Source organism: Perognathus longimembris, chromosome 10 (genome assembly GCF_023159225.1).
Source record: "Perognathus longimembris pacificus isolate PPM17 chromosome 10, ASM2315922v1, whole genome shotgun sequence".
NCBI lineage: Eukaryota > Metazoa > Chordata > Mammalia > Rodentia > Heteromyidae > Perognathus > Perognathus longimembris.
In genome coordinates, this window is record NC_063170.1 from 39,718,636 (window position 1) to 39,744,151 (window position 25,516).

Consider the following 25,516-nt stretch of genomic DNA (forward strand, 5'->3'; position numbering starts at 1 on the left):
AATTTGCTGTTGGAGCTGGTGTCAATATTTGTTAAAAAAAAAATCTATATTCTTTAATGATGATATTACTATTTAGGAGAATTTTGTTAAAGTTTATAAGACTGACATATTGTCTTTCATTTTGAAAAATACACAGTAGATTTTCTTGGTCTTTGCATTTTTCTATCATTGAAACATACCTTTTGTGTTTTTAAATGCAATCATCTTACAGATGTGACTTTAAATAAAGAGGTAGAAATAAATGGAAAAAAAGTGTATTGTGTCTTTACAAATTTTAAGACATTAAAGAACAGGTATCATGTCTAACTATTCACTGGTAAAAGAACCAAGTAAGTATAAAACAGAAATTGATAACAATTAAATTTCAGAGCTATACATTAGAAATCTGTGAAACCTGTGTATTTGCAGAAAGGTAAGAGCTACTCAGAGCTACTTTGACATGTACTGGCTCACATAAAATATCTTTCCCTGAATGTATTACTTCATGGGGATAAAAAATGTGTGTGCCAATATATCACTCACAAAAATACAAAGTTTAACAACATGCTTTGCTGCTAACAAACATTAAAATAAAACTCATTTTCCTTGCTATCATGGAAACTTCGATTAGTGGTCTACCTTTTAGCATTCCTTGTATTTAAGCATAAGCAACAGCCATAGAACCATGAAAAATCAAAATGTTAAAATTAACATTCATTTGTCAGGACATGAATATCAGAAATTTAAATAAGACAGAATACCAGACTCAAAAAAAGGCATAGATACATACCATAACCAAACAGAAGTATTTTGAATTAGAAAGGTCAATATTGTTTTCCTGATTACCTAGTAAAAGTACATTATGAAAACATTAGAAAATTTCATGTTGCAAAATCTATTATAGATTAGAATAGCTCACTTGCTAGTTACGACAGCCAAAATCATGTCTGTATCTGTATATTAACCTATTATTTTTAATAGTCTTTATGCTGTAATTCTATCTTACAGCTCCTTCCAAAGCTATGACTTCATAGAAAAAAGTCAAATCTATAATTTAATACTTAATGAAGATATAATTCTATCCTGAGAGAAAGATTCTCAGAATGATTCTAATAATCAATTCATAGATTTAAATTGCAATATAAGTTCATGTAAAGAAGAGACTATGGGAAATTGAGTATAATTGCTTAACACAAGCATAACATACAAACATATAAGTGTCACAATTGCCTTGTGCAGGTGGACTCTACCTGTAATACTAGCTATTCAGGAGGCTGAGATCTAAAGTTTGTGGTTAAAAGCAAGCCTGGGAAGAAAAGTCCTTCACATTCTCCAATTAAGTACCAACAAAAAGCCAGAAATTGAGCTGCTTATTTATCAAGTTATATATCCAAAACTCTGCTAGTCACAAACTAAGAACCACCACGAGAAAACAACCAAGCAAAATAGCAACAGCAAATTGTAGTATAGTGTGAAGAACCTAAATGGAGAAGACAAATGACTTAAAGGGTTCTGAAATGAGGATATGCATTATGGAGAACACAAGACTTCTCCTCAAAGTAATTCATACATCTAAAATGCTTCTAAATAATAATTTCAAAGCCAAGACACAAAGAAGCAGGTAGAATCTGAATTCATCTATATTATCTAAAAATCCCCACGTTTAAAGACTAGAGATATAAAGAATGTAGTCTCTGATCCATAAACAAGAAGTTAACATAACGTACAAGTGTGGTGTGCAAGAAACAACCAGTACAAGAGATAAAAAATTAAGGCTAAGACAGATACATTGCTATAGCTATTTAAAGCATGATAAAGTCATGTTTCCTGATGGACTGCTTAGGAGGAGTAAGAAAATATTTAATTAAATGAGTGAGCAGAAAGATAACACTAAAACTGAGAAATCTGGATAAAGAAGGATCAAATGAAGGGCAAATAAAACAAATTTAAACCCAGAGAATTCAAATAGGAGGATACCAAGTAGGTTTGCACATTTAGAGTTCATATGTGTACATTTAGAGTTCATAATAATGTTCTAGGCTTGAGCAAATTGTAGGCTGAGGCAATGGATGTATTTGAGACTGCCAAGAGAAAGAAATAATACAAGAAAAAATGATTCATTCTTAAGAACAATCTAATCAGTCAGGAAATAGGAAACCGGGGAAGTTTTAATATGATAACAAAGGCAAAAATGTATTTTCCAACTAAAGAAAAGCAACATAAGGTGTGAATATGCCCACTAGAATTTTCAAAGTTTGTTCTGAATGGTATGAGATTGTAAAAAGAGATTCACCAGGAGAAGGATCCAGATTTCAAAATTGTATCTTTAGCAAAAGTTTATGTATATAAAATTTAAAATAGAAAAGGGCACCTCCCTTCCCCTACCAACAGAAGTGTCTGTACAGGAACATTTAAACAAGAAACAAAAGGCCATCACTAAATGAAAATTTATAGGTATTTTAGTATCATATCTCTTAATATTTAGATATTACAGCAATATTATGGAGAAGGTAGGCATCAACAAAAAATGGAGTAAAAAGTGACTTCAGAGTTTTCTTAGAAAAATAATGCATAATTAACCATTTGAAAACTTTTTCAAAAATCTATAGCACCTTTATGATTCTTATAGTCACATCCTGTGAAGGGACATATTTTTATTCATCCTTTTAAAGAGTATTTATTAACATTTTTAAATGTGCTGAAAACACTGGAAGTAATATTATAAATAACTACTCTTAAGCTGACAGTGTAATAGAAAATGCATACTCAAACAATTCAACACAAAATACACATACATACGTGTATACACATATGTATACACATAAAAATACATGCCAAGTAATGTGCAAATGAAAATATTTACCAAAGAAATAATTTACACAGAATTTTCAAGATTAGGTAGGAGTTCCAGACAATACATTCAAAAGACCAGAAAACCAAAAACAAAGATGAATAAAGATGCTGAATGTGCCAGACTGGGTATCAAAAATGCCTGCCTAGAAAACAGAAGGCCCTGAATTCAAGCTCCAGTAACACACACACACACACACACACACACACACACACACACACACACACACACACACTCTCTCTCTCTCTCTCTCTCTCTCTCTCTCTCTCTCTCTCTCTCTCTCTCTCTCTCTCTCATGCAGGATTGCAAAGAATACAACTTTATATGGCCACCCCTCCCATCCACTGCTGACATTTTCTCAATTTTTGACTAATGAAAAGAAGGGTCAGCTGGGAATGTGGCTTACTGGTATGCATGAAGCCCTGGGTTCCATTCCTCAGTACCACATACACAGGAAAAGGCAGAGGCAGCGATGTGGCTCTAGTGGTAGAGTGCTACCCTTGAGCACAAAGAGGCTCAAGGACAGCATCTAGACCCTGAGTTCAAGCCTCAGGACTGGCAAAAAAAAAAAAAAAGGAGGAAGGGTGGCCAAATGGAGTCATAATATTCAATGTAGATAAATGGGTGAGACTGGGAGACACAGGGGAAAATGACAGAAGAGATGACACTAAGATATAGTGCACAAACTGACATTTTGAAACCCATTTGTAAACTAATAATATTTTTTTTTTAAAAAAACATGCTTCAGTGGGCTGGGGATATAGCCTAGTGGCAAGAGTGCCTGCCTCGGATACACGAGGCCCTAGGTTCGATTCCCCAGCACCACATATACAGAAAACGGCCAGAAGCGGCGCTATGGCTCAAGTGGCGGAGTGCTAGCCTTGAGCGGGAAGAAGCCAGGGACAGTGCTCAGGCCCTGAGTCCAAGGCCCAGGACTGGCCAAAAAAAAAACATGCTTCAGAAGAATATTTTCAAATCTGCACTCATCATCCTTCCCACCATGCTAGGTGGTTTTCTATGACTGATCAGGATCTTATCAAACCCTCACAGTTCTTTTTAACTACTGTACATTTAGATAAATGGGTATTATTCCCTATGTGCCTAAATAAAAAATAGTATCTACATATCAAATCATGAGCACTAGATCTTGAACATCTCAATTACAGATTGGGATGCTAACAAGGAACTAATATCCAAAATATACAATGAGCTCAAGAAACTAATCTCTCCTAAATTAATAACTCAATCAAAGTAACTAAACAGATTTCTCAAAAGAAAAAGAGTGACTAATAAGTACATAAGGAAACATCTCTGGCCATAAAGAAAATGCAACCTCCCACTTCTTAAAACATTTCTCAGCTTGACTGTTCTATTTCTAACTGTATATTAAGTACTCAGACCATATTCCCCTTCTACATTACCTTTCCCATTCCCAATAGAGCCTGTTTACTTCCTATTATTTTTTAGTGTATTGTTCAAAGCGTTTCATCATGAGATTTCACACACCCATATATAATTTTAACAAAATAACACCTATCATTTACTTTTGCTAGTAAAAATTGACCAGGTCAATTAATTGAAGGATTACAGGAAACTACATTGCATTAAAATGTTCAAACCCATTTCAGCCTCTGAAAACACAAGTTTTTGTGTCTTTTTCTCCATACATATATAGAAACGTGAAATTTACTCTTTAGGTTAGCAAGTTGATAATAAAAACAATTAATAAAACCATATATAAACTAACTTTGATGGCTTTCAATTTAGTTGAGATTTATTGATTGATTAGCTGATTTCAATTCGGAGGTACTAAAGTTTCAACTCAGGGCTTAAGGCTTGCTAGGCAGCCACTGTACCACTCGAGCACGTTTTTAATCTTTATGCTCTGGCTATTTGTGAGACATAGTTTTGATTGTTGCCCTGACTGGCCCAGACTGTGCTTCTCCCCCTATATGTACTTCCCACAATACCTAAAATGATAGGTGTACACCACTGCATCCAGCTTTTAAATTGGTTGAAATGGAGGTTGCTCAATTTTTTGTCTTGGCTAGCCTGAAATCAAGATTCCCTTCCCCTAATCTCAGCCTCCACGTAACCAAGATAATAGGTGCAAAACACTGTCTGATAATGGGTAAAATGGGGGTCTCATTAACTTTTTACCCAAGCAGGCCTCCAAGTGTGATCCTTCTTTGCTTTTTGCGCAGACAAGATTTTAAACATAAGTCACTGGCTTGGAATCATTTACTTTTTGGTTATGGAAATGCTGCTATCAACTTCGCTGAACACAGACACTGTTCATAAATGTTTCTGTAAACAATAATTATTTCCATGTAAAAATCAGATCAGAGAAAAATGCTTTTGAATGAGTGAACAACGGATTCTTTTTTGTATCGGGAATTACATCTGTAACATAATCTTTGTCACCTCCTTTAGCAACAAAATAACATTATCCTAGTAAGACACATTAAACTTCACAGTAATTATAAAATTTGACAATATATGTCCCTTAAAAATAAAATTATGGCTGGGAATGTGGCTTAGTGGTAAAGTACTTGTCTAGCATGCATAAAGTTCTGGGTTCCATTACTCAGCACCATATAAACAGAAAAAAGCTGGAAGTGACGCCTGTGGTTCAAGTGGTAGAGTACTAGCCTTGGGCAAAAAAAAAGCCAGGGAAAGTACTCAGGCCCTGAGTTCAAGCCTCAGGACTGGCAACACACACACACACACACACACACACACACACACACACACACACGCACGCACGCACACGCAATTTTACAGTAATCCATATTATTTAAATAGACATCACTCATCTCAGACTTTTTTTTTCCAAATTTTTATTATCAAACTGATGTACAGAGAGGTTACAGTTTCATACGTTAGGCATTGGATACATTTCTTGTACTGTTTGTTACCTTGTCCCTCATACCCCCCTCTCTCCTCCCCCTTTCCCTTCCCCCCCCCAGGTGTTCAGTTCATTTTTCACCAAACAGTTTTGCAAGTATTGCTTTTGTAGTTGTTTGTCTTTTTTTACCCTGTGTCTCTCAATTTTAGTATTCCCTTTCAATTTCCTACTTCTAATACCAGTATACATGGTTTCCAATATACTCAGATAAGATTACAAAGATAGTGTAGGTACAACCACTGGAAGGTGATATAAGAACCTCATCAATAATAGAAGCTACAGATACAGATGGGACGTTGAAAGTAGTTACAACTGTGATATAACAATCGTTTCCAAAACATGGAGTTCATTTCACTTAGGATGTTCATAAGGGTATAGCTATTGGGCTCTTGTGATGCTCTGCTATGAATTGCTTAAACCTGTACTAATTATTCCCAATAAGGGAGACCATAGAGTCCATGTTTCTTTGGGTCATCTCAGACTTTTTATGTTAAATATTCCCTGTAAATCCACATAAGTAAAATGATCAAAGTTAGTGAAATGTTTACAGTTCTTATTCTGGAGAATAACCTGACTAAAGTAGACCACTAACTAATAAAGTGCAACTTAATAAATCATGTGGAATCTTATTTTGTTCAAACCCTTACTAACTCCTAGTGCCATCTGTTACCATCAAAACTATATGACAAGATATGATATATAATTAATAGGTAAACAACAATCTAATTAAAATGGACAAATACTCCATGTTCCTGCCATTTGGGAGCTCTAATTACAGACTAAATTTTAAGCTTGAATTAAATATTTAAGCTGGAAAATTAACTTTCCTTCTCGAGCCTTGAATACATTAATACAGATATGTGAAGCGACTTCCTGATGGGAACTTAAACATGTAATTTAGTTTCATCAAAGCAGTTACTAATTGTTAAGCAGCAGTACCTTACCATATGTACACAATAGCTATTTAGAGCTGAAAAGGTGGTTCTAAAGCACCCCTCTGCAACTCTTTCCTGACATAAATATAAAATGTATATACAGCACAGCAGTTAATACTACACAGTGAAAATAAATCACTTAGATTCTTCAGCCTTCAATGCTTCTGAAGACAATTAGAATTTGGTCTAAGAAAACAGAATAGTATCTATAAGAACACGTAAGATATAAAAGACTAGGAGATACTAGAAGATTTTCTAAAAAGCGCACCCAGCTGTATAAAAATAAAAATGCAAGCAACTATTTTAGAACAAATAAATAAATAAAATGTTGACCTGCTGAATCAAAATAAACAGCTATGGGAGTGGTACAGTTATCCTTTATTTCCCAATTCTTCTATGAATAGAACACAACAGGCTTTGAAAATAATGTCCTAGAAGCTGAGATCTGAGGATCACAGTTCAAAGCCAGCATGAGCAGGAAAAGCTTTTAAACTCTTATCTCCAATTAACCAGCAAAAAGCCCAAGTGGAGCCGTAACTCCAGTGGTAGAACACCAGCCTTGATCAAAAAAGCTCAAGAACAGTGCCCAGGGCCTGAGTTCAAGCCCCAAGACCAGCATAAAACAGCAATAACAATAACAACAGCAGTAACAATGGTATTTCAGAATGTGAACATCTTCTGTGCTTTTTATTAAGTTGAAATGTAAAAGGAACAAGATTTGAGAACAAATGACCCTTCTGGGATGAGGAAAAAAAATTCTCTAAAAATATACAAGTATTTTTTTCTCATGGCCAATGTATACTGTTAGAGAGAAGGAAAGAAAGAGGAAGGATGGTAGGGAACTTGTACATGTGTGCTAACCAAAGGTGTAGATCACTTTTCACAATAATACTAGGTTATTTTTAAGATAGTTTGATCATAAAAGAAGAACACTGAGGTTTGTGGAACAACTGTTTATATATAAAATACTTTTATTATTCATTTCTCATTAGGTTTTGTTACAATAATAATTAGGTTTTACCCAAAAATAATGGCTATAATTACATAGGAAAAGTAGTACCGCACATCAATTAACAAAGTCAATGACAGACATATAACATTGCCTGTATTAAATACCCCATGTTTGAAATTTTAACCAAAACTGAAATTAAAATTTAAATCATAATGATGTACTTATGAAAAGGTATAATAGGAAACATACATTACTTTCATATCAATTGTAAAATAATTTTCAGATTTTATAATTACTCATTTGAGGTTTTGATTAAAGATAACATTATTGCTTTTCTTCTAATATTCTCTTTGATCTTTTTTTACATACAATTATCAAGCTCTTATGTTTAAATTTTATTCATCCATTACGGAAAATTTGAAACATCCAGGGTATTAATTTGGCCAAGAATCTAAATACAAGAATGCATTTTAATTAAAAAACAACCCATATCTGCCCTGAATGAACATGGGTTGATGTGTTTTTAGTCATTATTAATCAACAAGATACACATAGGTTCAATGATGACTTGTAATGAGCCTAAGGTCTCATAAAAAGTTGCAACCAGACTGGGAAACATGCACACAAAGAGAATAATGGCACTACTTGACAATTATTTGAAGTAACTATTTTTCATGTTATTCTACATCATACAAAGATTTTTAGATAATAATCAATGTGTGACTCAAAGATTAAAAATCTTACCCCAAAATTTTGATGGACATATGAAAATAACTGTGATTCTCAAATGTGAACCAACTAGATCTCAGCCCATCAAAATTTTAGGATAAAGTTTTTAGTCTTTCCATAATACATTGATTGTTCTCTATCAGTCAAGTAAATAACAGAGGCTACTCTCAATGCAAGTTAAAAGAGCCTATTCAATTTTATTTAAAATCTGCCAGTTGTAAAAGAATATATCATAGAATTTATTGGGAGGCCAACTTATATTGATTAAAAATACTGAATTGGTTTTCAAGTTATACAAATGGCTATAATAGTCTGTATTACTCTTGGCCTATGAGGCATATGGTAGTAAATTTGAATTTAATTTTAATTTACATAAATATAAAAAGTTTAATAATTTGTATGCATCCTGCATATTTAACGGAGCAAATAAAAAAACAAGAGGTTGTTATTTACAAATACACTTGAGATTGAAATTCAAACCACTCAGAAATACAGGGTTACCTTTTCACAAAGCAACCAAATAATGAGAGAGTGAAGAAAGGGAAGACACTGTACAAAAGGAAATGTACTCATTACCTGACTCATGTAACTCCCCTGTACACCACACTGTTGTAATAACAATGAAGAAAGTGATATTTTTTTCAAAGCAATCAAATAGTGACTCCATTTTCAGGGAAAATGTTGATGAATAAAGTAACTAAAAATTAAGGAATAAATATTTATAATTATATTTATAGATTTATAATATATTTAGAAGCAAATGATTTCACTTGCTATATATTTTTTTAAACTATTATAAAAATTCTCACTGGCATATGATATAGACATACTCAGGTTGAACTACTGATTCAGATACAGAGTAACCCCAGTTTGAAAAATTTAAAGATTGCAATCTTTGCATATATCAAATGATATGCATATATCAAAAATATTTTTAAAGCACATCAAGTGTTCTGGATGATAATGGAATATCATGAGGCTTCATCCTGATATCAAAGTATGGTCCTTTTTCGCTGTCATTTCATAGGTTCAAGAGCTATTCCAGATCAAGCCACTAAAAATATGTATAGAATGGGGATGCATTTTAGCCTCATCTCATAAGGAAGTCTTTTTCTAATAAGTAACTATATATAACAAAATTCTAAAATATTAAGCAGTAGCCAATACACATCTATAAATTTAAAGCTGATAATTTCAGTACTATCATTACTATTGTCAAAAACATGCACAAAGGGATTTCTATTTATAATGTATAAAATACATCTTGATCAGTGTTGTTGGTTCCATCAATTTCATTTTGAATGTATTTCAATTTGAAAATTCTATACTGACTTTCAATATTTTATTATGAATAGTTTCAAATATACAGGAAAGAATTAATTTCATTTCAACTTGAGATTTGGATTCAAGGCTTCACATCTAATTAGCAGGTGCAAAGGACGATATTCTAAAGAGACGATATTCTTATGCTCAATAACTATGTGTATATGATCATATAAAATGATGCTTATCAAAATGAACCCCAAGAAATGGAAACAGGAGGTTTCTTATTGTACCGTTTGAGGTTCTTTTTTTCTTATTTCCTTTGGTTTATTCTCTTTTGTCACTGTATTTTATTTCTGTACGTTTTGTCTTGTATATAAGTCTATCTGATTTGGGAAGGGAGAGGGGAAGCACAGAAACAGTGGGAACAAAGGGTGAACTAAGTCAGCAGGGATATTTACTAGATACTATGTTGGAAATGAACTACAACTTGAGGGGCAGAAGAGACGGGATGGGAAACAGTGGGAAAGAATGAGGGAGTCGGTGACACGATTCAACATAAAATGTACTCATTATTGTAACTGTAATCCCTCTGTATATCACTTTTACAATAAAATTAAAAAGAAATCCACCCTGGCGTGGGGGTAGGATAACTAATTAGCAGATGCTCTACCACTTGATCAAGTCCTTGGTGCTTTAGGTGATTTTTTTTTTTTCCAGATAGTGTCTCGATTTTTGCCTGGGGCTGGCCTCCATAGAAAATGGATCTCTAGGCTTGAGAGATTCATACATTCAATCAATCATCTTTTAAATATCTGCAATCAATACACAGAGGTCATGTCTTCCTTATCCTTTCATATTCTTTCTCTTGTATTCTGTATCTAAGGGATAGTACCACAAGTGACCTGCGCAAAATCAACTGTTAAATCTGGTCAAATCTACTTCCTAATTTAGTCTATTCTTCTCCATTACTTCTGACCCCTTAATTCAGTGCTTCATTTTCTCTACTAACCTTCAATAACCAGCTAACTAGTCATTATTCACTAGTTATCAAGTTCTTTCTCCAATTCTACTTGCAAAATATCACTTAAATTATTTCTCTTCCTTCTTTTAATCAGTTGAATTGTATTATTTTTATTACATCCATTGTACAGGCAGGGTTGGGGAGAGCTCCATTGTGACATTGCCAAACTTGTATATAATATATCCTTATCAACCTAAGTCCCTCCACCACTTTCCCTTATGTATCTATCCCCCTCACTAAACAATTTCTATAGGTTCATAGTTCTATTTTCATACATAGAAACAAATGACTTCAACCATATCCATTCGATTATCCTCTCCTGCTGATATCTATACCCACAATAGTATGCTCTACTCTTGTCATTTTTCTTTTTTGTTTGTAGTATGTATTTTTTGCATCAAGGTATTTTACAATGTAAACTATCTTTATATCCCACCTCTCCTTGGAGACCACAATGCCTGGCAGTGCAACTTAAGAATCTTTCTATGCAATCGGTCTTCTTCTTCTTCCTCCTCCTCCTTCCTCCTCCTCCTTCCTCCTCCTCCTTCCTCCTCCTCCTTCCTCCTCCTCCTTCCTCCTCCTCCTCCTCCTTCCTCCTCCTCCTTCCTCCTCCTCCTTCCTCCTCCTCCTTCCTCCTCCTCCTTCCTCCTCCTCCTTCCTCCTCCTCCTTCCTCCTCCTCCTCCTCCCTCCTCCTCCTCGTCCTCCTCCTCCTCCTTCTTTCTTCTTCTTCTTCTTCTTCTTCTTCTTCTTCTTCTTCTTCTTCTTCTTCTTCTTCTTCTTCTTCTTCTTCTTCTTCTTCTTCTTCTTCTTTTTGCCTTATAGGACAATTTTTTAAAAATCACCCTCTTGATATAATCTACAACATTCTTAACAAAAATACTGTCAGAACTCTATATTTCTCGATGTGAAAACCCAACGACTTGCAGATACACAAATACGATTTGGGTCTGCAGTTGTTTGTGGGTTGCACATCCTCACATATATTCTGCCTTTACCTTCTCTGGTATCTTTGAAATCATCCCTCAAACCAACCTCTAAGTTGGTATGATTTTATCACACTTTTTACAGTAGATGTTAATTTCTCAGCTGTCAGTTTCCTCTCTATAAATTTCAAGTTCCAAGAAGAAAAGAACAATGTTATCTTTGTTTATCCAACACCTGGAACACTGCTTACCATAATAGTTAAGAAAGAACTGGTCCTTTAAGAAAAAGTTACAAAAGGGAAGAAAGGTAAGACCTTTAGAAAACTCAATAAATTTGCTAAGTATTTTACAAAAGAAATATAACTCATGCGTTCTGATTTTTATCTTCAGTCCCAAAGCAAGACGGCAAAAGCTACATTTCACCTCAAATATATCACGTGATTTCATGAAAAGAAAACTATTCAAACATTCATCTGCAAGGCACAGGTCTACTGATATCCATTGTCTCCAAATTTAGTTTGGACAGGCTTTATTTATAGTATTGATTACAGTTGCTACTATGACGTATGTGGCCCAAGGACAGTTTCTTCAGCCCACGGCCCACGCCTGCTCAACCCTACTTCCACTCTGCTCTATACTTCAAGTTGTGCTGCTGTCAACCTTTCACCTGGAACACTCTACAAAATGTCCACAATTCAGGAAACTAGAAGAGGAATATCTTTTTCCTAACCTTCCAAGAGCAAACAAGAGCCACTTGGTTTGTCCCCAAGCAAATCAGAGACACCTTTTGATTATCATGTTCTTACTTTTTCTTAATGCCCAACCATCTTTCTACTTCCAAAGGTCTCTGACACAAAACCTAAGGAGGTCTGGACAAGAAAACAAAAGAGTCCAGTTTCAGTTCATGAATTTCTGCTTCTTAGCTAAGACTCTATTACCAAGTGTTAGAGTTTGAGAGTGTACACCAAAATTGCATGTGCTTAGAAGCCTGGTCAAAACATGGGAGTGCTGAAGTGGCAGAGTTTGAGAGGTACAGTACGTCGCCAAGTAATTAGGTCATGGAGGACACTATATTAGAAGGTATTAACAATAGTTTCACAGAGGTAGTTTTCATGACAGTATGCAAGTTGTTTAAAGTAAGTTCATCTCATGTCGCTGGCCCAACCTGCATTTAGCCAGTCCCATATCTATTCTCAGCCATGTTATAAAGATAGGGGACTGTTAGGCCCTTGAATCATTGGAATGAGTAACTTACTGGTCTGCTTCAGGAATTTTGTTAGTAGCAGGAAACAGTAATTAATATACAGATCTGGTTCTTCTTTCTTTCTTTTTCTTTAGCAAAATTCACTTCTTATGCATCAAAGATTACTGGCAAGTAAACACTGCTAGATTCCACATCCCAGTTGTAACTGAATAATTGTACCTTAAATATAATCAAGGGCCATCGTGGAAGTATGCTACCCATAAAGGAATTTAAATATAAAAGCAGAAATTCCATATTTAAATATGGAATACTCTTTTTTGCCCTATGTTTTTCATACTTAATACACCATTAAATTTTCACGTTAATCTCTGAATTCCACATGCCAATCTAAATAGCTTTCACATTCACAAGTAGCCTCTTTTAGAACAATTTCAACAAATTAACTTTTTTATCTGAATTTCTGTGTATTATCACTCCACCAATTCCATAGTATTTCAGACAACAGAAAACACTTCACACACAGCACTGGATATACCACATCTTCCAGTATTCCAAAATCTAACTCTAGACAAACATAGTATAAGAAATGATAGCTAGAAACAAGAGACAGGAAGCAATAATCTATCTGGCTAGGAATGATCAGTAAGATTAACCCTACATGAGAAATTCATTCTTTATATCATGAGAAGACAACAAGAAAAAAAAACAAAAACAATCTTCTCTGTAGATTAATACATACAAAGTATAATACTAAACATGACAAAGAATGTGCTGTGGAGAAAAAGAGAATGAAAATTTGGGGTAAATACAAATAAATTTTAAACAAAATAGGTAATCTAACATTACTGGTAGTCCAATTGTATTAAAAAATTGGAATACATTTAGAAATAAGATTTCTGGCTTTGTAAACACGGTAAACAAATACTTCAGGTTAACAGGATTTTCCACTAAATACTTTCTGCTAGAAAATTGTCCTCAAAGTACTAAAACCCCAACTGTGTCATTAAAGACTAGAATTTTACCTCTCTTTTTAAACTGACTTTTTCTTGAAGCTTTTAACATATATTTTGATGAACATGTGTTTACATACTCCTTAGTCCGGAATGGGGTAGGGGAAATGAGAGAACAGAACAGAGTTGGATTAAAGTTCATTATATGAACATGTCAAAATGAAACCTTGTGCAACTAATGGATACTAATTTTAAAAAGTTTAAACCAAAATGAAGCAATACTTTTACTCTGATATTTATCAAGAAATTCAATTAAAATTGATGATAACGACATGCTGATGGAACAGTGGCATTAAAAGTACAAAGTAGTGGCCCTGTGGCTCAAAGTGGTAGAGCACTAGCCTTCAACTGAAGAGCTTAGGGACAGTGCCCAGGCCCAGAGTTAAAGCCCCAGGACCAGTTTAAAAAAAAAAAATAAAGAACAAAGTAAGAGTGAGAGCTGGGAATGTGGGTGGCTTAGTGGTAAAGTGCTTGTCTAGCATGCATGAAGCCTGGGTTCCATTCCTCAGTAGCGCATAAACAGAAAAGGATGAAAGTGGTGCTGTGGCTCAAGTGGTAGAGTGCTAGTCTTGAGCACAAAAAGGCTCAGAGACAGTGCCCAGGCCTTGAGTTCAAGGCCAAGGACTGGACAAAAACAAACAAACAAAAAACACACACACAAAAAAAAAAACAAGAATGACCAAGAAGTGAAGCAGTATGGTATGGATTTTAATAATTTTTTTTAAAAATGATACTTTAATATGTTTTGTTGTGAGGGAAAATTGCCTCTTGATACCACTCTGAAACAATGTTTTTGCAGTGGCTGGCAAATGAACAGAGGTCAGGAAAAACTGCAGTCGGTGATTTGATGGGATAGTAATGATTGATTTTAGTTTTATCCGGCATAAAATAAATCTGCAACCACTCAAAAGTAAAAGAAAAAAAATTATACTTTAAAATCTATAAAAAGATATGAATTCAATTATAACTAGAACTTGAAAAAAGCACATTATATCTTAATAGATGAGTGGAATCTTACTGCATAGTACTTGAGACAGTATTAAAAAGATGTACAAAATATGGGTATAAAAAAATCACTCCCCCCAAAAAATCATTTTACTTAAAAAAATGGGTAAATATAATCATTTATTTAGAATTCAAGTACTTTTTAAAAAAATATATTTCTACTCAAACTGCTAATTATCAGTCAAGTCTACTGAGGAGGCAATACAAGTTATTATGATTGATTACTTTAGTAAAAATACTAGCATATACATATGAAAAATAGACCTTGTCTCCATTTCAAGTATTATTTGAATAACTGTACATCAACGCCGCAAAAAAATTCAAAATAAGGCACTCTAAAATACTTTGATTATATGTACATAATCCCAAAGACATGACTTCAAATGTAAGAATATACTTTTTAATAAATATGCTTTTATATAGTTCATATAATTTATAATATATATTTTGTATTTGTAGTTCACTCATTTATATTTATATTCAATATCAAAGAAGTTAAAAAATAGAGCTGAAAAGGCTGGTTGTAGCTCTATATGGGTAACCCTAACTCTTGGGAGTAAAGACGAGAATCATGAGTTCAAGTCCAGCCTGAGTACTGCATAGTGATCCTATCTCAGAAAAAGGAAGACAGAGAGGCAAAAAGGGAGAAAGGAAGAGAGCAAAGATGGAAAGGAGGGGGGAAAGAAGAAGGAAGGGGGAAAAGAGAGAAACATAAAGAACTCTGAATTAATTTTAAACTTGTACATGTAAAATAAGGGTAAAGTAGATAAATACCATAAGCTCAAACAAAGATGAAAGGCCAGCATCATTAAGAATAAGGTAACTACTAAAAGAGAAAAAAATCCTCACATCTGAAGCAGATATTCTAAAATCAACAGCAAAATTTCAGAGATTGACGGGGGCAATCTTTAAAGTCTATGTTTGTTGTTGCTGGGTTTTTTTTAGGTAACCCTATTATGTAAACTAAATCGGTTCACTCTCAAAATAAGATAATTACTGTTCCTACCTCACAAATGCTAAGATTATATATAGGTATGTACCACCAAACCTGGCAACATAATTTTTTAAGTTTTATAATACTTCAAATGTTTTCTTTAATATTTGTAGTGTATGTAGCAACAGTTCTCTCACACACAGCAGTCAACAAAAATGTGATCAGGTTAATATACTACTTACTCTGAGACAGCAACTAATTATTTTTCAGCACTTGAAGCACAATTCCTTTTTACTCATCAGTGTAGTTTTTAAATAGGAATTACTACAAACGTGTACATAAATCTATGCATGTAAGTAAACTCCTGCACAGTTTTAAATATATGTAGGTTCACTGGACCATTAAGACTCTTCCTCAATAATTTTATTCAAAAATATCAAAATATAAGGCATATAATTTTATCTTTGTTATGAAACTGGAATAAAACACATTTTGCACACAAATCCTGGGTGTCAATGCCTTAAACCAAAGCACTGCAATTAATATGGAATTCTAAATACAGAATATAATGTCACATAAATAGTATAACAGCCAAGTACTGTCTAAGAAGCCATATGTTTTTTCTCATTGTTCAAAAGATGGAGATGACTTCCCGTCACTTATGTTTCTGATTAGCAAGGTGATTTATGCCACAATCACTAAAAATGCCAGCGAGTGAATGAGAAAATGCATAGTGACTGCACCAGATGTGCACAATAAACAGGAATCCCATTGTAATCTCTGGTACTTAGTTTATATGAAGGTAATGTAGGAAACACTCTTGGATATGGCAAAGTCACTCTTTTTTTACATTTGACTATAAATGATATGAAATAAATTGTGTGTTTTATACTTTATGGCATGCATACATTGATAAATTAGGTACCATTTTGTATCCCAACTTATCTACAAGACAAACCTGGCTAAGATCATGGGGATTAATTGCTTCAGAAGTGTGAAATGCAGCTTTTCCATTCTTTTCTGCACACTCAGTGAAGAAACAATGATTAATCACTGTTTAACTATTCTCTTGAGGATCTACAAGATTGCCAAAGCAGGACTTATTCTCATAAATTCAAAAAAATACAGGTTTAGATTTGTTGCCAGCAACTGAAAGAACATGAACTTAAGCCCATTTGTTATCAGATTAAAATCATCAAGGTTTTAGAACCCCACAGATACACAATTCTCTTAAATCTATGGCTTCATGGGAAATTAGATTAACAAGATATACCAAAAGTCTATGTATTTTATTATAGCATTAACAAATACATTTTTAAAACTTATAAAATATTCCTGACTTAAAAATGTCAAATATATTACTGAACTTGAGCTGATTATCTCTCTTAGCTATGTAGATACTTCAATTCCTGTTTTATTTATAAACATTAAAATACTATCAGACCAAAAGCATTCTAAATGGCTGTTTCACATATGAAATAATTAATTTTTTAAATTTTTATTCTATATAGCTTTTGCACAATGGAATCTGGCTGAAACTACATAATTCTATACTGCTAGCATAAGTTTATAAACCCTTATAGAACTGAAAATAGGAAACACAAATTTGAAAGCCTATGCTTTGAGAAATCCAAAAGCATATGTAATATTTTGAACACAAATCCATAAGAGCAGAGGTTTCAAATATACTTATTTCAAATATACTTAATATATGTAATATATTTGAAATAAATTTACAAGATATGTTTTCAAAATATCATCAGCTTATGTTCAGCAACATACTGTATAAACCATAATTCTTAACTGGAGGAATAAATATTTTTCATATGACTTGAAATACTTGGACACATTTTTAATAATTGAAGCCTCACTCTGTCTCAATAATAAATGTAATATCAGTGGCATACTTCTTATATTATTACATATCAAAGATTAAACAAAATTTCCTTTAAATTGAGTCCTCTGTTCATAGACTATAAAGGGTACCGAATGGAGGACTCATCTGAAGTGAAACTTCAAATTTCTATGGAAATAGAGAAATGCTTTGCTTTTTTTTTTTTGCTTAGATGAATGTAAAACAAAACCACAGCCACCTTTCTGTTATAATGAGCAATTTCCTATTGGTCTAATTGTATGTTCATTTATCTTCTCTCTTCTAATTCAACAACTTTGCTGTGGCTTCGTCTACTAAGTACTAAGGAATATTTCTAAACTGCAAGAGGTGGTGAAATTGTTAATACATTAAGCCCCTGTCAGACTGAATCAGAAGCAGAGAAACGGAAATAGATCCTGTATTTTACATGTTATTTTTATCTAGAAGTGGCTGCTTCTCCGTTACATTAAAATGAGAGGCCAGCATAGGCCAAAGAATTTGCAAGACTCCATTTCAACCACTAAAAGCTAGATGTGGTGATACAAGCCTGTCATTCCAAGTGCACTGGAAGAATTGACAGGAAGATGCTGTCCATGCTGACACAGTCATGAACATGAAACCCTATTTGAAAAATTAACTATAAAGCATAAAGGAGGGTTAGGTAAAGTTAAAGGGCATCTTCTTAACAACCACACGCCCCTAGTTCAAGCCTAGGAGTGGGAGAGGATAGAAAGAGGAGGAGAGAGAAGGGAAAGTTCTCCAAACATCTTAGCACTTGCCATAGACAAGTGAATAAATATTTGTGAATATGAGCTGGGCAATGGTGGCTCATGCCTATAATCCTAGCTACTCAGGAGGCTGAAATCTGAAGAACGTGATTCAAAGCCAGCCTAGGCAGGAAAGTCCATGACTTTTATCTCCAATCATCCACCAAAAAGCTGGAAATGAAGCTATGGCTCAAGTGGTAGAGCCTTGAGCCAAAAAGCTCAGGGACAGTGCCTAAAGCCATAATTCAAGCCCCAGCATCAGCACACAAAAAAAAGAAAAAGCACACAAGTTGATTTTGCTCACAAAGCTATACTTACCTTTTCCCTACATTCCTAAACATTTTCTCCACTTGAGATTTTTCAGTTTTTCAGTTCAATGAAACAAAGCTAAGACCCACATTTCTATGTATCAGTCACAATATAAAACAAATACAAAGTTCCATAGAGGTAACAGCTTGTGTTAACTTAGAACAATTATTACAATAAATTGGACTGAGTGTTGGAAAATAAACATAAACTCCAAGTGAACATGAGGTATATGGTATTTCTGCACTACGATTTTAACAAAGAAGCTTATATTTACAAAAAAAAAAATAGTCCCAGAGGATGGTTTATGGTCATTAATCTAAAAATATAAATCAGAGCACAGATAACAAAATGACAATACACTGGAGAAATTATATATATATATATACATAAATTGTTATATACATATAGTATATATGCAAAGTCCAGGGATAGAAACAAATTTTGAATTTAAAATATAATGTATTTAACAGGAAAGAAGATGGGGGAGTGAACTGGCTGTAATATAGTAACTATTAACATGTGAAATGGAGAATTCCCTGAGGTCTCATCTCTGAGTCAGCCAACAGATTACAGCCTCTCATAAAGATAATACACATATTTCACATACTAGACCATAATATGATGTAAGTACATTGCAAAACAAATCAAAGAACTTTCATTCTTACCAAGGAAATCAAAATAAGAGGCACAAGACTGATTTTCTTCCTTCACATCTTCCCTTCTACCCTTCCTACCTACCTTCTTTCCTTCCCACTTTCTTTATGTCTTAAAAATTACTTCTGTAAAATCAGGTATTCCACAAGTCCAAGTATACTGACTCCTAAGTGGACAAGCAAATGTTAGGAGATACTCCTCAAACTGTCTTTCAGCCCAGCAGCCAGGGAAATTCTTACAGGTTTTAGGGAATGATGGAGGTCATAAGAATTGAAATTAGTTATTTAAACCCGAGGCATAAGTACCTAGATGAGTTGGGAGGGATGCTATGTGCAAGTCCCTCAATATTGGAAACTAGTTTTGCTGGGTAGAGGTTGTCCTACTCTAAACTCCAATTTTTCAATCCTTATATTTCTTTTTCATAGAACCACTATCTAATTTTCCACATATTTTAGTTATTTTTCTAGCTACCTATGAAAATTTTCACTCTAAAATGTAAGCTAAAGCAAATCATTGACACAGCTTCCAATTTCTCATGAGGAATAATAATTTGAAAATTTTTCTTTGTAACATTTCTGAAATCTGAGACTTAAATTTCAGCAAAACTCAAGGAATCTTAGGTTTGTTTTAAAATAGATGATTAATGTTACGTGAAAATTTTCTTCAAAAAAAAGTGTAGATAATGTTGCCAAAATGTTATTTTATGACTTGGGAGCCTGAAAGTACAAACGTAGCTTGCTACCTCAGAAGAGGATTTCAGATCTCTTGTGAGAAATCAACAAAAGAATAGAAATTTAAAACTGATATAAAAATATGCCAAAAGTACCATGGTAAAAGCGTAAAGCAAAATGTTGTATGATTTTAAACAAATGAAAATATTTTTTAATTTTGGTTTAAAAAAAGGTCCCCTGGTCTATTAATTTTGGAGATAAAAGTAAGTGATATATGAATAATCACTAGACAAGAAATAATACATAGAAGAAAATATTTAAGAAACAATGCTATTTTGCTAAAAGTCATTTATCACCATCCTAACCATCAAAAACTGGAAAATAGTAACTGCTGTCAAAGTTAAGAACCTGGAACCCTCACACATTGCTGAGAGAAATGTAAAATACTACAGTCACTATGTGCAAAAAAGTTTTATAGCTTTTCAGTACGTTATACCTGTGGTATACCCAAAAGAACTAAAAACAGGTTTTCAAACAGATACAAACATGTACACATTCAAAGCTGTATTATACCCAAAAGGTCTTATAGACATCAATTCCTCAATTGATGAACACATGTATAAAGGAATATCATTCAGTTAAGAAAGCAAATAAAGTACAACACAGATGAAAAATCAAAAACATTACATTAAGTTAAAGATGACAAACACAAATTATTTGACACTTTGTCAAACACCATTGTTTGAATAGATTCATATGAAATATACCAAAAGGTAAGTTTACTAAGAATGTAGACTGAGAGATGACAGTGGTGAAGGTATAGCAGTGAATAGAAAATGCTTAAAGGGAAAGTTGTTTTACCTTACAGCACTAGAAACATTTAGAACTAGATAGCAGTGGTACAGCACAGTATTGTGAATGTACAAATATGATAGAATTGTCCACCTTGAAATAACTAAATTTCACACCAACAGATTGTATTAAAATAAAAAAGATATTTTGCTTTTAGATCATTCTTCCTAATTCATTTTCAGAGTACTCAAAAATTTCCATAGACTTCTATAATCTTCTTTAAATCTAAAAGGCTCTTGGGAATCAATATCATTTGGGGGAAAACTTTCTCTGAAGTTCATTAATCACTTTGGCATCACTTGAAATTCTCTATGAAATAAATGCAAAACTGAAACGCCTTTGTACAACTTAACAGAAACTTTTTTAAAAAAATACCCTTTTCTCAAGGGAAAAAGTAAAAAAAAAAAGAACAGCAGTGGAGCTCACTGGACACTGACAAAAGTGAACTACACATCTCATGGGTGGAGACAGAAGGGAGAGACGGGGGAGTGAGGAAACAGAAGACAGTACGATAGGAAATTACCTGACATATGTAATTATAATGTGTCTCTGTATATCACCTTTACAACAATAAAATAATTATTTTTTTAAAAAAAGAGCTTATACCTCAGTCTTCGCTACTCAGGAGATCTGAGAATCATGATTCAAAGTCAGGCAGGCAGGAAAGTATGTCAGACTCTAATCTCCACTTAACCACCAAAAAGCCAGAAGTGGAGCCATGGGGCAAGTGCTAGCCTTGAGTACCCATGGGTCAAAACCAGCACCCCACATAAATATACATACACACATATAAATACAAATACATATACATACATATATAAATGCATGTTAAATAATAGATTTTACTTTAAAAATAATACAATAGTTCATTTCTGTGTGAACCTTTTTTATTTACCAAACTTTCCAACACAAAATTCTTCCCTTTTTTTGTGGGAGTGGGTCTTGAACTCAGCCCTGAGCTTTTTTGTTCCAGGCTAGCACTCTACTACTTTGAGCCATATTTCCGCTTCCATTTTTCTGGTGGGTAATTTGAGATATGAGTCTCACCGACTTTCCTACCTGGGTTGGTTTTGAAACATGAGCCACCAGAGCCTTAGTCACAAAACCTTACTTTTATTACCAGAAAATATTCCTCCAAACTATTATAGAGATAAAATTATTAAATTAAATGGATGTGAATACTAGAAGACGAAACTTTGGGAAAGGATCTGGGTTTACCTAAGCTGATATACAGAATTTAAAAATTAATGTTTTAACCAAGAATGATCTAAGAGTATCAAAATCAACATACTTTATACAGATAAAACAAACAAAAACAGAAATCAGAAATGAACACCTTACTATAAAGGCATTATTCTCTCAGAGATTTACTATTGATTAAATTCTAAGACCAAACTCTGTCTCTCTATACTCTTCCTTTAAAATCAAGAACGTCCTAACAACTCCAGTCCTTCCCAGAAGTTAACCAGTTCTTCCACTAAGTCCCTGATGACTTATAGAATGAGAAGCGTAGACACAAAACATGAACAAACATACGAGTAAGCTAAAAAAGAAATTTTGACATTTCAAAGTTATACACTGCTAAAGAGAAATAACTTTACAGAACCCAGCACATATTACACTATATATAAAGAATATAATGGCACATAAAATATATCCAAAGTATTTAGTATAAAAATTATTTCAATTTTCAGTTTCCTTTAGACTTCAAAATACAGTATATGCCTTGTTCATACTGGCCATAAATGTAAAATATATTACTTATTATAAGCTGAGATGGGGGAAAAATCGCACATGGCCAATTGAGATGCGTTGGGATTTTCTTTTTGTTTGTTATTGTGGTACTGAGGAGTGACCATAAGGTTTCATGCATGATAGACAAGTGCTAGGCCACTTTGCTGTACTCCAACTTCCTGAGATACTGTCAACTCTTAAGTTTAAGTTCCTACTCCTTGAACAAATTTAATGAATGCCCAAAGGAGGGGGAAAAATAGATAAGGCCTATGAATACATAAGTGTATATGAGGCAAAGTACTAACACTATTGATAGGAAGTTTTCTTGTTGTTTGTTTCTGATAGTGTAGCTGTAACTCAGGGTCTGGGCATTGTCTCTTAGCTTTTTTCCTTAAGGCTGGAACTCTACTACTTGAGCCATGCCTCTAATTCTGGAAGATGTTTCTTAAAGTCTCTCCAGAGTCAGCTAAATTAAAAGGAAAATAATGAGCAAACAGGGGAAGAAACTGGTAACAAATTATAGACACTGGAAAGAGAACAGATAGGGAAACTGCCTATGCTGAAGAAGCAACATCATTCCTTGAAGGAGCCTAGCACCTACAGGCAAAACTCTATAAAACACAATGCTATGCTGAAAGTACTGAAGGCATTCAGTTTTTTAGCATGTATTATGAATAAATGTGTGCTTACCTTTCAGGAGAATGTTATTGGTCCACAAATCTGTGTGACTCTTGAAAATGCATTATCTTAGTATGGTTCAAAGATTACTTCAGCTCAGTACAACAGATTTCACCAACTACAAGTCTTAGTGAATAGGAAGTGTAGAGGAATCCAGAAATAGACGTTTTCTCTCAACTGAGCAGCTGGAAAAACATCTACCTAGAGGGAAAAAAATCCTTAAATCCTCCTATCACAATAGGAACCCTAAACCAAACCAAACAGTACCAAAAATGCAAGTCAAAACAACTCATATCAAAATATTTCAGGTTCTTGAGGTCAAATATTAGCTTACTAATTAATCATTCCTTTCTTATTATCTATTTTAACTCCTGGGAGATACAGTCATGTTATAATACTAACAGTGAAATATATGCTAACACAGGAAAATATCCAAACACAAACACACACACACTCTCAAAGACCGGACAAAGCAACAAATCATCTGCTACAAATATATTAACTTTTAACTAAAATGATATATAAATCTTAAAATAACATACCTACACAGGAATTATATTTTAAGTACCACCACATTCTAAAATTTCCAATTAAAAATGTTAATTTTTCATTTGAAACAATTCATTCAATTGATAATTTAAATAATAAAATGCAAAATTATATGGATGTATTCGTACAGCATATATTACTGAAATATAATGAAAAATAATGTATGGCTTTTTCTTATTGAAAAAGAAAAAAATCTTAATGTGGATAGCAATATACTTCTAAATATCATACTTGCTAGATATGCCTCTACACAAAACCCAAAATAATGACAAACTGAAGTTTTTTAATAGGCTGACCAATCAAGTAATGGGCTTCTTAATACAAACAAATTATTAAATGGATTATCACCCACTTCTGGATTTCTTTCTACAATAGTTCTTAACATTCAACATTTTGAGAATATATTAGTGGTTTAACATATAGATAAAAAGGTAACAACAGTTTGGCAGTATAATGTAAAACATAAATCTGTAACACAGACTTTAAAAAATTTGTAGCAGGGGGGCTGGGAATGTGGCCTAGTGGTACAGTGCTTGCCTAGCATACATGAAGCCCTGGGTTCGATTCCTCAGTACCACATATATAGAAAAAGCCACAGTGGCACTGTAGCTCAAGTGGTAGAGAGCTAGCCTTGAACAAAACAAGCCAGGGACAGTGCTCAGGCTCTGAGTTCAAGCCCCAGGACTGGCAAAAAAAAAAAAAAAAGAAGTTTGTAGCAAAACTAGCTTAAAGTTAGAGAAATTCAGAAAGCAAATAATTTACATGTGCAAGATGCTTATAATCCTAGCTACTTGGGTACACAGTTTAAGACCAGCCCAGTATAGAAACTGGGAGACCCCATCCAAAACAATTAGCTGTGCTTGGTGGTCATACTTGTCATTCCAGCTTTGGGAGGCTTAAGTAGGAGGATTGAAGTCTGCTGCCAGCCCCATGCAAAACCAGAAGACCCTAACTTAAAAAATAACTAAAACAAAATGAGAAGGAGTGTAGACATGGCTAGGATGGTAAAAATGGCAGCTGCACAAATGTGAGGACCTAGGTTGAAATGACAGTAAATACTCCCTTCCTAAAAGAGAATCAACTACAGTATCCATAGTACTTAAACTAAATAAGAAAAAACATTGTTGGGCTGGGGATATGGCCTAGTGGCAAGAGTGCCTGCCTCATATACATGAGGCCCTGGGTTCGATTCCCCAGCACCACATATACAGAAAATGGCCAGAAGTGGCGCTGTGGCTCAAGTGGCAGAGTGCTAGCCTTGAGCAAAAAGGAAGCCAGGGACAGTGCTCAGGCCCAGAGTCCAAGCCCCAGGACTGGCCAAAAAAAAAAAAAAAAAAAAGAAAAAACATTGTTATAGAAAAATGGTTACAGTATCGATAGTACTTAAACTAAGTAAGAAAAAAACGTTTTTATAGAAAAATGGTTTACAGGAACCATTTTATATATTTTTTCAGATATGTTACTCTGTTGAATATAACTCCTATTTTGTTTGTGGGTTTATTTGATATGCTTCATTACATTCTGATGCATTATTGCCTTATTTTATCCTTATTTAATCTTATCTGAAACATTACAAGATTTTCCTCACTGTAATGCACATATAGAGAATGTCTACATTTTGTCAGTAGTTTCTTGAGAAGAAATGTACTAGTGTTTCTTCTACAGTTGAGCTAAAAATTGCTAACAAACCATTTTGCTATTTCTCATTTTC

General features: G+C 33.8%; 1 protein-coding gene across 4 annotated transcripts in view; it reads right to left on the reverse strand.

Moving 5' to 3' along the window:
* Positions 1-25,516, reverse strand: part of Tbc1d5 (TBC1 domain family member 5) — a 482,236-nt gene that overhangs the window by 358,459 nt on the left and 98,261 nt on the right. For 2 of the 4 annotated variants that reach the window (XM_048355929.1, XM_048355933.1), the window contains exon 2: positions 23,269-23,457. The exons of 1 other annotated variant lie outside the window; for it this stretch is intronic. The gene's annotated coding sequence lies outside the window, so the exon portion shown is untranslated. The remainder of the gene's footprint in view (positions 1-23,268; positions 23,458-25,516) is intronic. One more of the 4 variants, XM_048355930.1, reaches the window with a different exon arrangement.